The sequence below is a fragment of the Gopherus evgoodei genome, unplaced genomic scaffold (genome assembly GCF_007399415.2).
Source record: "Gopherus evgoodei ecotype Sinaloan lineage unplaced genomic scaffold, rGopEvg1_v1.p scaffold_33_arrow_ctg1, whole genome shotgun sequence".
Classification (NCBI taxonomy): Eukaryota; Metazoa; Chordata; order Testudines; family Testudinidae; genus Gopherus; species Gopherus evgoodei.
The window spans coordinates 3942205-3947288 of NW_022060005.1; the positions used below are offsets into that span (position 1 = coordinate 3942205).

The window sequence follows — 5084 nt, forward strand, 5'->3', positions numbered from 1 at the left end:
ATCACTGTAGCGGGGCGGGGTCCCGCTGTGTCTTTTCTCTCTCTAGGACCGGCCAGGGTGCAATAACTGGGGCATCTGAGCACCCAGGACCTTCTGTGGGGCTGCCATTCCCCTTCCCCTTCTGTGGTCTCATCAGTCATTGACTCCAGCCTTTTTTCTACCCAACGTCAGCACCATCCCAAGCAAGCTGCACTCACCTCAAAAGACAAAGAGTCCTGTGGCACCTTACAGAGAAACAGACATGTTGGAGCATAAGATTTTGTGGGTTAATCCTCACTTCGTCAGATGAATGTAGTGGAAATTTCCAGGGGCAGGAACAAATATGAGGGCAAGAACCAGTCTAGACATAAGGAGGTTAGTTCAATGAGGGAGGATGAGGCCCTCTTCTAGCAGCTGAGGGGTGAACACTAAGGGAGGAGAAATTGCTTTTGTAGTTGGCTAGCCAGGCACAGAATTCCCACTACGTTCATCTGACGAAGTGGGGATTCACCCACAAAAGCTTATGCTCCTGCACTTCTGTTAGTCTATAAGTGGCACAGGACTCTTTGTTGCTTTTTACAGATCCTGACTAACACAGCTGCCCCTCTGATACTCAAAAAGACTGTCCCCTGTTGGATGTAAATCACTGACTTCTCTCCTCTCTGAGCACTGACTGCCCCTCTGTTTCTTTGTCTCTCAGTCTGTGCAGATGGGACCTTTCCCTCCAGTACTGGAGGATTCGCCCTTCTCATCTACCATTGTCCCAAGCAGCCAGCGGGTGGGAATCTTACATGTACTGAAGCGACTTAGGAACAGAACCCCCCCTCCAACCTTTCATGCAATTGGCACTTGCCCCTTACTGAGCAGGATTGAAACTCCAGCAGGGAGGCTGCTGGGCCACATCCCCTCTAGGCATGAGCAAAGCAGCAGGGTGAAAAAATCAACCTGAAGATTGAACCCAGGGCCTCATACATGCAAAGCAGGCACTCTACCACTGAGCTACATCCCCAGGTAGGTGTCTGGCTTATGGATTACACTCAGAGCCCTCCTGTTCCCAGCACATCCAGTGACCTATAAGCTTCACAAGAAGCCCATTCCCCTCTCTGAGGGCCAATCCCGCTCTCCTGGAGGGTTCATAGGGGTCACTTTGCAGCAGAGGCAGATTCGATGTGTGGGGCAGACAGAGTGGGTGCCCTAGACTCAGGGTGCAGAGATACACTCAGCCCTCTCCCCTGCATTGGGTGGGTGGTGCTGCTACCTCCTGTTGGAAAGCTATGATGATGGTGGTGGGGCTGTGTGAACAGCTCAATCCCTGACCCTGGTGGCAGAAATGATCAGATGGAGGCTCCAGCTGTTTCTCAGATTTACTATTTCCACCTGTCTGTGAAATCCAGCTTTCCCCAGCACATTCACTGCAGTGCAATTGGGTCACTGTTTCAATGGCTGAATAGCAGAGAATCACTCCCAGTTTCTTTTCTATCTGCAGCAGGATTAGCCTGGGTCAGCGGTTAATGAGGTGGCTCTAGTTGTAAATTGTTATTCATTCCCCACCTTGACAATTCACACTGTTCCTTTCCCATGCAGATTCCCAGCACCTCAGTGATCCTGGTAGTAGGGGTTGGGGCCTTAAATTTTCAGGGTTCTTTTACCCTCCACATGGAGTGAACTCAATTTTTTCTCCATCCCAGAAATTCCATGGAATAACAGGGGCATAAAGAAATAGGGGAGAGAACATTGATCCAGACTCTGGGGGTTCGAGCTGCTTTAACTCTTGGTAAAAACATGATCTTGATTCCAAGAAGGGAGAGAGGAGAAGCCTGAAGCTGACTTTAGTCCCAGGCTGGGGTCTCCTGAACAGTGGGAAACATCCTTGGCTGCTACCCAGGGACAGCAGGCTACTGGCAACATACCAGGGCTGGGATGAGAGGGGAATGTTACATGAACTTTATCATACTGGCCCCATCCTGCTTCTCAGAGCCCACAGGTGAGAATCTAGAGAAGGGTGAGTTATTTCTCAACTGTATTCTCAGGAGAAGCCGGTAGCCATCCTTGACTAGAGAGTCAGGGGAGCAACTACAGCAGTTCTGCGGAGAGCTCTGGCTGCCAGGGGATCCAGCTAGGAGAGGGATTGTTGGAGGATCTGGAGGGCCAGTCCAGTAGGGCTGTCTCAGGAGTGAGAGGTGGCTTTGCCAGTGAGGAGGTGCTAGGTCAGATGTTGGTGGGATGGGGAAGTATTGACTACAGGATATGAGGCTGGCTAAAATGAAACTGCCCAAAAAACCTCCCCCTTTGCTCCAGCTAAAGGCCCTACTTTGGCCTCTCCTTTTTCATAAAAATCTCCGTATCTACACTGGCTCTCAGAAACCCCCTTTCTCCCATGGGTATTTTTATTGTTTCTTCCTTTTTTCATGGTCTCGTACAAATATTTTTGCCATGGAAATGATCAAGTACATTTAACATGAGAAAAACAATCAAACTAACATCTGTATCTCCTTCCCCAAGCATGGTGTGTCTCAATTTATCTACTGAAAAGTCAGGCAGAGTCACCCCTGCATTATTCAGGGGAGGGATAGCTCAGTGGTTTGTGCTTTAACTTACTAAATGTAGGCTTGTGTGTTCAATCCTTAAGAGGGCCACTTAGGAATCTGGGCAAAATCAGTACTTGGTCCTGCTAGTGCAGGCAGGGGGCTGGACTTAATGGTCCCTTCCAGTTCCAGGAGATAGGGTACATCCACTGCTGTTTTTTTTTCTTACTTACTTCACATTAGACCCAGGACTTGCATCCAGCAGTTCTTGGGGCCATGGGACAGAACTGAGCTTCACTTGGCAGCAGTGAGGGAGAATGGTTGGGACTGAGCTGTCTGGGGAATATTTTAATCCTTATCTAATTTTCAGAGGATTAAATCAATGCAGCTTCCACTTCTCCGTCTCTCCCAAGGAAATGATGTTTCTGTGCAAAGTACCCAAACTTTTTAACAATAAGAAGTGAAATGAAATGACCACATGATGGCAACAGAACCTAAGAAATTTGTTACTCTCTAGGGTGCCACACGTACTCCTGTATTTTTGATGATACAGACTAACACAGCTGCTCCTCTGAAACCTAAGAGAGGAGAAGCCATGCTCTTGTTCAATGTGCATTGAAGCTGAAAAGGGAGATGTTTTCTCTTTGACTTCTATGCCCCCAACTCTAATCCACTAGACCCCCCTTTCCTCCCACAGCCAGGAATAGAACCCCACTGTCATGTCTACTAGCCCCCCTGACCCTGCTCCCTGTGACAAAAGAGAAGCTCTGAGACCCCTGTGCTGGCCCTTCACCTCCCTGCTTGTGCTGCACTTGAAACCCAATGGTGTTTCCTTGGGCAGTTTTGACTCACTTCCAGGAAAAGTGTAATTTTAGGAGCAGGTTCCAAATAGTGCAATTAACCAGCCAGAAGGGGCAGCAGGTATCAGTGTAGGAGTCATTGAAATAAATGTGCACTTGCTTAGATGCAGACATAACAAGCTCTATGGTTGGGAAACTTACAGAGCCTCTGCTCCTGTTCATGAACTAGCAGCCCATGACCTCTAAACAGCTGCCATTTGAATGCATCTGAAAGTTACAAGGAACTTGTGTTAAAGGAAGGCTGTCATTTATTAGAGCCCCAATTGATACTGTGTGCACAAACAGAGGATTGAATGTGTAACAGGGAGTTTGGTAAATCTTGGTTATTTTAGTTTTGTAACAGGCTCCTGTCCATCTCCAGCAGAGTTTTCAGTTCAAATGGCAACTTACTTACCAAATGTAATACAGACTAGTCCATTCCTCCCAAGTGGATGTGGTTCTTGTTCTTCTGCACTTTGTAGCCCATGGAGGCCAAGGACCTGCAAATGTGTTTTCATGTGCCTTTGTTTAATTGATTAAAACAAACCTAGACACTTAGAAGATTGGAACTGATTTAGCAGAGGGACATGTTTGCTAGGTTTTTAAGCATTTGCACAGGAAAACATTGAATGTCTCCATTCCTTTCAGGGCTCCCTATTTAGTGGAGCTCCTGAACATACTGGAAATAGAATTCTTTTTACTGAAGGAACAGGTTTGTGAAAGAGCACTTGGATTTGAACCAAGGACCACTTGATCTGCAGTTAAACACTCTACCACTGAGCTATACCCCCATGACGTTTCAATAGGCAAGTCAGTGATCTTAAGGATTTTGAAGCATGGGCTCTGCCTCAGAGAGCTCCTTTTTTATTCTCAGTCCACAGGGGTTTTAAAAATGGGGTTTGATTAAACTTTATATATACATGTAGACACCACAGTTTGCACATATGTAAGCAGAGTCAGGATAAACTCTACCCTGACATCTGGTGGAAAGAATTTCAGAGAGTGTATTTGCATAGGCACGCCTACCCTATCCCAGACTCCCAAGCTGTGGGACTGCTTGGTGACAAATTGCTCACCCTCAGTTGGGCGGTACTGGCTAGACATGGGACATGGGTTCCAAAACCCAGAGAATTGAGAGAGAGGCTGGGGACAGGTATTTGTGCCTGGTGGTGCAGTCCCCTTGTAGTGCTAGAAGCACCTCCTCCTCCTCCTCCTTCTCTATCCACTGTAGAATGTCAGAGTTGATTTTTTTATTCCCTCAAGAATTTAAATACAGGTTGCTGAGCTGAAATCACTTTGGGCTAATGGTGCACTAGCACTGGGGCTCCCCTACTATGAGCTGGAATCACTAAGAGCTGAGAATCACTGAGCTGAGAGCACTGAGTAGGGTGCTAACTAGTGGGGAGCCCAAAGCTATATTGTGGAACAGAGCTGCTGGTGGAGTGGAGCAGTTTGTGGGGATGGCTGGAGCGGATCACGGGACAGCTGGTGGCAGCAGAGTGGCTGGCAGAGTGGAGTAGCTGTGGGAGGAGTAGAGCGGCCCATAGAACGAGCAGAGCCAAGCAGTTTGCAGAGAGAACCGGAGCAGCTCATGGAGCAGAGCAGTTTCTGAGGACGGCTGGAGGAGCAGCGTGCAGCGGCTGGTAAAGCGGAGCAGTTCGTGGAGAAGGCTGAAGCAGAACCCACGGAGAGGCAGGGCAGTTGGCCCAGGACCACGTAAGGTGTCCCTTTCTATCCAGGC

The 5084-nt window shown here is 48.2% G+C and overlaps 1 non-coding gene across 1 annotated transcript; it reads right to left on the reverse strand.

Annotated features, from left to right (window-relative positions):
• Window positions 1-4062: 4062 nt before the first annotated feature.
• On the reverse strand, window positions 4063-4134 carry TRNAC-GCA. Its single transcript has one exon. It is a non-coding gene; the product is annotated as a tRNA-Cys (tRNA).
• Between the last annotated feature and the right edge of the window lie 950 nt (window positions 4135-5084).